The sequence below is a fragment of the Solanum tuberosum genome, unplaced genomic scaffold, assembly GCF_000226075.1.
Source record: "Solanum tuberosum cultivar DM 1-3 516 R44 unplaced genomic scaffold, SolTub_3.0 scf00602, whole genome shotgun sequence".
In the NCBI taxonomy this organism is placed as follows: Eukaryota; Viridiplantae; Streptophyta; class Magnoliopsida; order Solanales; family Solanaceae; genus Solanum; species Solanum tuberosum.
The window spans coordinates 204,704-215,941 of record NW_006239519.1 but is presented as its reverse complement, the minus strand read 5'-3'; positions in this window follow the sequence as shown (position 1 = coordinate 215,941).

Genomic DNA, 11,238 nt, shown 5'->3' with positions numbered 1-11,238 from the left:
AAGCACAACAGACGTATCATGCGAAAGATACTATGATCTCAGAGGGAGAATCTTCTGTTACTATGATCAATGTTATAGCTACAGAAGGGCTTGGTATTTAATTAAGTGGAGAAGGGCTAGAGATAGGTCCATTATCCACCGGAATTTCATGTTATAGTATTACTTTATCACATGAAAGAAAAAGAGCTCAAATATATTGTAAAACTCTACTGATTGATGAGTCAAGATTTCATCGACAACTTTGCAAATAAATGCTGCTGTAGTTGTCAGCGTTAACATTGCAGCAGCATGATCCCACCTCTTTGCGCCAGCATAATTGCACATATCGTCCAGCATGATTTGGTTGCGACTTGAGCTATATGGCTCCATGAAGTCGTATGCTTCCTGCAGTAGCCCAGCTCTCTCTAATAGATCAACCACACAACCATAATGTTCCATCTTCGCTACAAGTATGAATTCACGTGATATCACTTCAAATGACTTAAAACCCCAAATCAACAAGCAGGACATGCGCACAAACTGATAGAACTGCCACAAAGGTAATCTCATTTGGTTGCAGCCCCCTTGCTCTCATCTTGACATACATCGTTAATGCGTGCTTCTCCCTACCATTCAAAGCTACGTAAGAAATCATAGCATTCCAAGAGCAAATCTGCTTGCTAATTATTGCATCAAATACCTTCAAAGCATATACCAAAGAACCCATCTTCCCCATAAACGCGATCAACGTGGTTGTCATGAAGACACTCAACACCACACCAACATCCAAAACATTCAACAAGAAAGAATACTAACAAAAGTAGCCTATATACCATCATTCACTAGAAAAATTTAACAGCAACCTCAGAGTGATTATCAATGCACCATAATGGTTGATTCTTTTATGGACATTAAACTCGAACATGTGGTCTTCATGAAGACACTCAACTCCTAATGCTTTACCATGTAAGCACGTATTTGCTTCCAAAGATATAATGCCACACCAACATCCAAAAAGTTTTTTATGTAACCTTCTCGAACATGCTTTGTCATCAAAATAACTTTGGACTTCTTTTCTTCAGGCTCAAAACCTAATGAGTGGTTATGGTAAGCAAAATCCTTATCTAGGTCGGGAAGAAATCTTACTTCTTTTGTATTGCGATTGAAAATTGCGGCAGATAAGGATTCCCAAGCTCAAAATAAACCATTAGCGGAGATAGAGACTTTTCCATCTTCCTTTGCTCAGCCATGTAGAAAGAATTTTGTTCCACTAGGATGAGTCATAGAGTGATTATCAATGCACCATAATGGTTGATTTTTCTATAGACATTAATCTCTTGAGGAAAAAATAGCCCTGTTGTGTTATGTATTTATTATCTTTGCATTACATCATTCAACCAAAATTCAATTTTAAAGCGGAAACTACTCTAAATATCTTTACTAGTACAGGGGAAGCTAGCAGCAGAGGTATGTACTGATCATTTTTGTTGGACAAACTGTAATTGTTAAAAACCTGACCATCAAGTGATGTGCAGAATGATATTGGCATATGGCGATATACGGTATATCGTTCCATGTTGGGACTAAAGCAAATAATTTGATTCATGACTAGTGAACGAACAAACAAACGGAGACCAGTTCAATTGTATCATGCCAAACCCGAAGCTCAGGTTTTGTGACACCCTTCGTATTGATGTATAGATATTTGACAAAAAAACAGAACAAACTAAAAAAATAAAGAATTTATTTAAATTGAACAAATCCCATAAACCAAAACTCACAATCAAATAATATCATCTAACATCTACCAAATGCTACTATCTAAGGTCTCCACATAACTATAAATGCCATAGATGAGGGGTCTCCTCAGGGAAAGCCCCCTTTGAATTTTTCCTAAATTTTTCCTCCCAATCTCCTTCTCTTTCTCGTTGCAATGAGATCATAACACTAGCATAAAACACTTGAGTTAAAGTTGCGGATGAGTACAATCTTTCCATCACGAGACATGCAGGATGCTATAGGTCGAAGCACTTTGTAATTCCAGTTTGAAGGAAATCGAATGACACATCTCTTCCATTCTCTTTTTAGAATATGCTCTAAAATCTACAAGTCGAAGGAGTTGTTTACCATGTGACAATCCACTACTGCTAATTTTCCCTTCACCTCTATTAGGTGGTAATAGTACAGCCAGGTAGATTCATTCCCCAATGTAATAATTTCAAAATTTCCAGATTTAACATTAAATGCTGCGATAACAGATTTGTAAGCACTATCAAACTGATAGATAACTCCGCTAATGCAAATACTAGGCTTATCGTATAGAAGAGAAGGGAAAATGCTTGGAGTTTTTCTCCACGATTATCTATGCCTAAAGTTAAAACCCATTGTTTTATGTACCCACTTAACTTTTTAAAAAAAAAAACACTTTGTACTTGTTCTCTTGTGGCTCAAAACCTATTAAATAGTTTCCACAAGAAGTACCTTTATTTGGGTGTGGAAGAAATCTAACTTCCCTTGTACTAGGGTTTAAAGTTGCAGCAGGTTGATTAGATAATGGTTCCCAAACGCAAAATAAACCATTAGTGCAATTCATACGAGATTTATTTGTAGGTTCAATAAATCTCTCAGGTTGAAAAGGGCAGGCAAAGATATTTCCATCTTCCTTTAGATCAGCCGCATAAAAAAATATCCCATCATGGAGTAACAACTTTGTTCCACTGGAACGACGACATCTACGGATATTCAAAAAATCTGATTCGAATATCAGAGAATTACATAATCTAGAAACACATTAACTATTTAACAGGAAGCCATGAGAATATTTCAAACATTATTTCATCAGGAATTGAGAATTTCATCTTCATCTTCTCCATAGTTTTTAATGTTTTCAGAAACTCTCTTTTTGCCTCTCCATACTTTTGTTTCTTTTGGTTTCTTTGTACTTTGTAGTTAGACTAGGAAACTACAACTAGGAAATTAAAAAAAAGAGAGAACGTTTTTTTTTCATGGTGGGGTGGGGTGGGGGTAGGGTAAGGGTTTTAAATTTTCTTTAAAAAAATCATGTATTTGATATTTTTTACACATAAATTATTTTTTGACTTCTTTGATTATTATTATTTGAGTATTTTATTTTATTTTGTTTTTTTCTTTTATTCATTAGTGTAAAAATAAGAGAAATAAATAGAAAGAAGTATAAATGAAAAAAGTTTAAAAAGTTCCAAAAAAAAATTGAGGTTATATTGTAACTTAGTTTTATATTTGTAAGAAAAAATGGTGCATTTATTATTAATTTAATAAGAAAATTAAATGAAAATAAATAAATTTGACCTTTAAAATAATAAATCTAAATTAGTAGATGAATAAAATAGTCAATAGAAAAAAATTACCCCTACTAGATTATTTTTAATTTAATAAAAAATATTTTTTCACTTCCATTAGAAGAAAATGGTATATGTGACTATAACAATAACCAATATGTATGAGTCACTTTCATAACAAGGATATATCAACTTTTAATAGCAAAATTGAGAGGTATACATAGATCCGCCCACATGAACCGGCCCCGCATAATTTTTTAAATATTTTTTTCTAGTTATGTTTGATACTAAAAATAAAATTCATAAAAATAAATTCATTTTTTCATTAAGTTGTATTATTTTAATAGGATAGTGACTTAAAATTTTACTTTTTAGAAGTCAATTGAGAAATATGTAAGAAATTGTATTATTTTTTATTGAACCATTTTCATTTATTATCTTGAATATTTTAGTAGCTTTAATGAAATTATCTTAATAAATAATGTTCTATCACTCTTATAACATGTAAAAAGTTAAAATTAAGTTTGAACCCACATAAAATCACATATACCCGCAACCCACCCCGCCCCACATTAATTTTAAAAAAACTCACTTCAATCAGCCCCGCACCACACAACCTTAAACCCACCCTGCCCCACATACCCTTAAACCCACGCCGCCCCGCCCCATTGCCATCTCTAGAGCTCTAAATATCAAAATTGGTGAAGGCCAAGGTTGCTTAGGCGTAAGGTGTGCAACTTCACTGATGGTTTCATCTATGATAAAGAAATGCTTCAAGAGAGTGAAGTGCTAGGATCTCATAGGCAAACACCCTGACGACAGTACAGAGTATAAGGGGAAATGGTCTGAATCTCTCTCCATGACTCGTCTCTGCCTAAAGTCAAAACCCAGTGTTTTGTGTAACCTTCTCGAGTATGCTTTGTTAGTCAAAACAACTTTGTACTTCTTTTCTTCAGGTTCAAAATCTAATGAATAGTTATTGCTAACATAATCCTTATTTAGATCGGGAGGAAATTTTCCTTCTTTTGTACTGGGATTGAAAATTGCAGCAGATGAGGGTTTCCAAACGCAAAATAAACCATTAACGCTATCCAACCAAGAATCTGAATAACAGCAGAGTCCATCAAAATTCTCAGTTTGAAAAACAGAGATAGAGACTTTTCCATCATCCTTTGCTCAGCTGTGTAGAAACATCTCTCGTCATGGAGAGAATTATTTGAGAATTTTGTTCCACCAGGATGAATCTATGGATATCACTAATATCTGATTCGGAAACAAGAGATTAAAATCTGATTTGGAGACGCTTAACGAGTTGACTGGAAGCCATGAGAATTGCTTGCTCAGATTATTTTAAAAAATCAATGAAGTCTATATAACTATATTTTACTAGTAATCAGAACTGTTCTGACAAATTGCCAGAACTAGATTCTATTTGTGAGATTTCAGTTATAGTTACTCCTAAAAGAAATTTATCGCGGTCAAAATTTTCAGGCCATATACTTGTTCACAATCGACAACAGGGGCGTGTAGGCCAACTCAACATTAAAGAAAGTGATAATTTGGGTTTAATGTTTTACCATTAACTCTATAGTATAACGAAACAGAAGAATGTTTATGTTGTACCAGGTTGTTGTTGTAGAAAAACAAGTTAAGCTAGGGGATTACTAGGGGAAAAAATTGTAGACTACTGCAATTCCCACACCATTACAAGTTATCTGAAACGTGCACCACCAGCCATAGGGGATTTCTCGTTTATAAAAAGAGAGGAAAAAAATCAGGATCGACAAAGTAGAGTTTTGTATAATTAAGAATCTGTAGTTATAGATTTACTAGTGAAGAAATTTTACTTCTTTGACTCGTTACTAGTGAACAAACAAACAATTATATAATGCATTATGCCAAACCCAAAGCCCAGATTTTGCGATACTCTTGGTTGTTGTAGTTGACACTGAAGTTAGCCACACTGTTCTCATATGTGTATGCTGTACAGAGGTATTTGACATTAATAAAACAAAACAACAAAATCATAATCTGTAATTAAACATATACTTTTATTGAGATGCTAATTTTACACCAAAACCTTTTAAGCTTGATATCCAGATGCAAAAAAAACAACATATGAATTGCAAAAAATCTCAAATGGAAAGATACTTATTTCTGCATAACTAAAAATGCCTTCGATGTTGTGGTTCTTAGGAAGCCCCTTAATTTCTAATTTTCTCCAATTGTTTCTCGTAACATCATAACACAAACATGAAGTACCTGACTTTAAATTCGTGATGAATAAAATCTCATCATCACAAGACGTGCATGATAATATGTCATCGGGTTTGGCTCCTTGTTGCCTGCCCCTAAATGTTAAAGTATTCCATGTTGAAGGCAACTGGATGATATGACTCTTCCATTCTTCTTCATTTCGAGTTTGTTCTAAAACAAGCAAGTGGATATATTCATGTAAACGTGTTCCATAATCAATGACAGCTAGTTTACCCTTCAACTCTATAAACTCAAAAGACCACCCGTGTGAGGGATCCCCCAAGTCAATAAGTTTGGAAATTTCAGTTTTAACATCAAATGCAGCTATAGCAAGAAGTCCTCTATGCAAAACAAACATATAGATAACTCCATTGATGCAAATCCCGGGCTTGCACATAATAAGAGAGTGAATGTTTTTAGTCTCTCTCCATGACTTGTCTATGCCTAAAGTGAAAACCCTGTTTTTTGTGTAACTTTTTTGAACATATACTGATTTTGTACTTGTTTTCTTTCGGCTCAAAACCTAATGAATAGTGACACTAAGAAAACCTTCTTTTAGGTTGGGAAGAAATCTGACTTCTCTTGTACTTGGGTTTAAAATTGTAGCAGGTTGCACAGATAGTGGTTCCCAAATTAAAACTAAATTGTTAACACAATTCAAAAGAGAATCTACATGGATATGAAAGGAGAGTTCACCAAAACACTCAACTTGAAGAATTGAGGCAGAGTTTTTTTTGCTGATCAGGAGTGTAATAGAATTTACTTCCGTGCAAAAGGAATTTTGTACCACTGGGACGGGTCAGAGATCGATATCTATGTATATCTGTAAAATTTGATTCGAAAACAAGAGAATTAAAGAATTTTGTAACACACTTGAAAAGCATTAAAGACTTAGCAGGAAGCCATGAAAATATTTCAATGATTATATCTTGATGAATTCATCTTTACACTTAGCCCTAAAAGTTGGACGTCCTTTTTTTATTTTTTTTATTTTTTATAATGTCTAAAAACCCTACCATTATTCATCAATTTGTGTTGGTTTTATTTATGACTTCAGGGCGTTTGGTTTCCTCAAAAGAAAGGTTTTCTATTAGTATTAGGAGGAGATAAAAAGGAAAATTAGTAATAAGTCATTTTTTAGGAGTTGTATTTTTTATTTTTAATATTACTAGGGGAAAAGTTGACTACTTGTTTAATGTTCATGAAGCGCAATTTCCGCACAGTTGGAAATATTTTCATGGATACAGCTGAAACGTTCCCCACCAGACCAGTTCATTACATCATCTAGATAGGCCACGAGTTCAACGTTCTCCCTAATTCTAAAATCCATTAATCTACAAATGATTCGACTTTTTTCTGTCACAAGTACAGTTACTGACCTTTTTCAGGAGTGTATTATGCGTCAAAATAATGTTTACAGATTGGTTGGCTTTACAGATAGTGATTACGCAGGCTGCTAGGACCATCGAAAAAACACTTCTGGTAGTTGTTTCAGCTTTGGTTCAAAGAAGCAGGAGACAGTAGCTATGTCGACGTCTGAGGCAGAGTATACAACAGCAAGTTTAGCAGCACTACAAGCTTTATGGCTCCGGAAACTACTTGCAGATTTTAGTTACGAGCAAAAGGAGTCTACTGAGATTTTTTTTCTGAAAATTGCAGCAGATAAGGGTTTCCAAACTCAAAGTAAACCATTAACGTGATCCAACCAAGAATCTAAATAACAGTAGAGTCCATCAAAATTCTCAGTTTGAAAAAGGGAGATAGAGACTTTTCCATCTTCCTTTGCTCAGCTGTGTAGAAACGTCTCTCGTCCTGGAGAGAATTTTGTTCTAAAATCTGATTCGGAGATAAGAGAATTAAAATCTGATTCAGAAACACTTAACGAGTTGATAGGAATCCATGAGAATTGACTGCTCAGATTCTTTAAAAAAAATCAACGTGTACATGTAATAACTATCTTTTACTAGTAATCAGAACTGTTGTGACAAATTGCCAGAACTAGATTCTATTTGTGGGATTTCAGTTATAGCTACTCATAAAAGAAATTTATTGTGGTCAAAATTTTCTGGCCATGTATTTGTTCACAATCAACAACAGAGCGCGTGTAGGCCAACTCAACATCAAGATGTGTTTTAATACAAAGGGAATTATAATTTGGGTGTAATGTTTTACCATTAACTCTAACGAAACAGGAGTATATTATGTTGTTGTGCAAAAAAACAAGTTAGATTAAAAAATTTCAAATGGAAAGAGACTTAATTTCTAAGTAACTAGTCTTTCCACATAACTACAAATGCTTTTGATGCACCGGTTCTTAGGAAGCCCCTTAATTTCTAATTTTCTCCAACTCTGTCTCATGACATCATAACACAAACATAAAATACCTGACTTTAAATTCGCGATGAATACAATCTCTCCATCACCGGACGTGCAGGGTGATATGACCTTGGGTTGTATGTCCTTCCATGTGGAAGGGAGGTGAATGGTGTGGCTCTCCCATTCATCTTTTTTTCTGAGTTTGTCCCAAAACCTACAAGTGGATATGTCCATGTGGCCGTTTTTCATATACCACGACTCCTAGTTTACCCTTCAGCTCTATTAACTCATTATGCCACTCGTGAGAGACATTCCCCAATGCAATAAGTTTAGAATTTTCAGTTTTAACATCAAATGCAGCTATAGCAATTAGTCCTCTATGGAAAACAAACCTATAGATAACTCCATTGATGCAAATCCCGGGCTTGCACAAAATAGGAGAGCGAATGCTTTTAGTCTCTCTCCATGACTCGTCTATGCATAAAGTGAAAACCCTGTTTTTTGTGTAACTTTCTCCAACATGTTGTTGTCGCAAAAACTTTGTATTTCTTTTCTTCGGGCTCAAAACCTAATGAATAGCGACACAAACAAAAACTTTGTATTTGTTCCCAATGGACAATAGGGGTGTGTAGGCCGACTCAACATCAGGTGTATTTTAATACAAAGGGAGTGATAATTTCGAAATATTTTTTACCATTATAACGAAACAGGAGTGCATGTATGTTGTGCCAAGTTGGCACTAGTTGTAGTAGCAAAACAAGTTAAGCTAGGGAAATATTACTAGGGTAAAAGGTTGTTGACTACTGTGTTTGTTGTTCATGAAGCGCGATTTCCACATAGTTGGAAATATTTTCATGGATACAGCTGAAACGTGCACCACCACCCGCCTTGGGGATTTCTCGATTATAAAAAGAAAAAGAAAATCAGGATCGACAAAGCATAATTCATAATCAATGACGGGTAGTTGACCCTTCACCTCTGTCAACTCGTAATACAATTGGTGAGACACCCATATTGGAATAGCTTTGAAATATTCAGTTTTAACTAGGGGTGTGAACTATTTGGATTAAACCGAAAAACCAAATCAATTCTTTACATTTAAATATTTATTTGATAACTTTTGGCAACTGATAAAATAATTATTCGCTATTAATGTAATATTTTTTTAAATATCAAAAGACATGTATATTTTATGAAGTGAAAGAACTTCATATTTCACTTATTTACTCTTTATCTTTAATTCACACATTTTACAAAAATTGGAAGTCAGAATGATCACCTTATTAAAGTTGTTCATGGCCAATAACGTTCTCATGTCATCTTTTTACTAATTTGCTTTTTTTTTATAAAAAAAATAGTTTTTTCTTTTGTGATCTTTATAAAATGATGTATCTAAGAGTCCGGTTTGTCATTCCTGTTAACTCGAGATAGAGGACTCTGTATCCTCTCCGCGTCGCGGAGAGGGGGGAGTCGACTGGAACTTTTAAATGTCTCCGCAACGCGGACCTAGGCACATATTTTTGCCCGATATTTTCTTCCTCTCCCAAACTCGATTCAATCCATACCCAATTTTACGAATTTTCATAAACCCAAAATGTTTTCAATGAAACCCACACAAAATCCATCAAGAACAACACTCATTCGCAATATCCTCACCTCAAGAACTCAACAAGACTACATTATTAAAGAATGAAGCTAAAACCTCAAGAACTTCATCAATAATCTCAATCAATAACTTTTAAAATGAATTTATGGATGAAATTTACATGATTGGCGTGAGGGAGAACAAACCCAACACTATGAAAGCTTACATACCTGGAAGAACAATGTTCTTGAAGAAACTTGAAGGAAAAGAGAGATGAACCCTAGCCTTAGCGTTTCTTGAGCGTAGAAATTTAGGAGTGAATGAGAGGGTTTGATTATCAAAACTGATTTTTTTACACGTTTAGGGTAATTTAGATGATTTTCGAAGGATTTTTAGGACTAAAATACCCCTTAAAAAATAAATAAAACGAGTTGGAAGTCGAAATATTTTTCCAGCGGACAGTGAGGTCCGTATTCACTCCGTAACTCAGAATTCTGATTGAGGCAAACTAGGTGGCGTTGGAAAGAGGACTGAGAGACCTTTAATTTGATAGGTCATGGACCACCTAACTCTTTATGTGATAAAAGTTATGGTTGTTTGAAGTTGACCCAAAACTTAAGGAAAATAATGGATGAACTTGAACGAATTTTTCTTTAGTTCTTTTTGAAATTAGAGGTGTTACGTCTAGTGACCTTAACACCTAAGAAAATTTAAAATCACTCGGAAATTTTTTATTCACAACGAAGAATGGTTTAAGTCTTGACTTAGAAATTTTCGGGGTGTTATAAATTGTATCTCCCACATATGTTATGATTATGACTTTTCATAATATGCATTGGCCTTGTACTATTTTTCATAATCACATTATTAGTTTTCATGCTATGTTTACTTGGTCATTACATTATCATGTTTTAAGACTTATCATGATATTATGTTATGTTCATGCATCTTTTCCCATATTCAGTAAATAATAATTACTAACCGCATACATTCTTGTGCCTATATTATCTTTAATATAGGTTCTAACATATATACATCCATCCAATCACAATTAGTACATGATTCTGATCAACGGTGAGTCCTCATGGTTCGAGGACATGCCACACTTATACTTTCCTTATGCTTATTTCAAACTTCCTATTTCAAATTTCAAATTATTCAAGTGAGTTAGGGTTTATTCTAGACACTCACTTATGTTGTAAAGACCTATATCAGACATTAATATCTCTGTATTATGTCTTTGTACTCAATTTCCATATCATGTTGAGACACATGAAATCAAGCTAATATATCGTTATTACATTAAAGAGTAAGATATTTGCCATGTAGGAACCCCACTAGACCATAGCACTCGAAGGAAAAGCTAACGGCTAATGCTAGTTGTTATGAAACTTAATCATAAGAAATCAGTTCCTACAAAATGATCTCTATATAAATTATGGGATTATTATTTTTGTAAAGACACAAACCAATAAAAACACAAATATATACAAAAAATCATACTTTACTATAACAAAATGCTATCATTTTATTTTTCGTTATTTTTCTTATTAGCTTGTCGCCTCGGCCTAACTTGCATAGAGATATTTCGATATTTTCAATAGGGAAAAAGGACAAATATGTCCCCGAACTACCGTAAATGGTATGTCAATACTCTTCGTTATACTTTAAGGTTGTATATACCCTTACCGTCAATATTTTGGATTGTGTATACCCTTGCGACTAACAATTGAACATGTGGCTTCATCTCAATGAATAACCCAACACCCCCCCCCCCCCCCCATT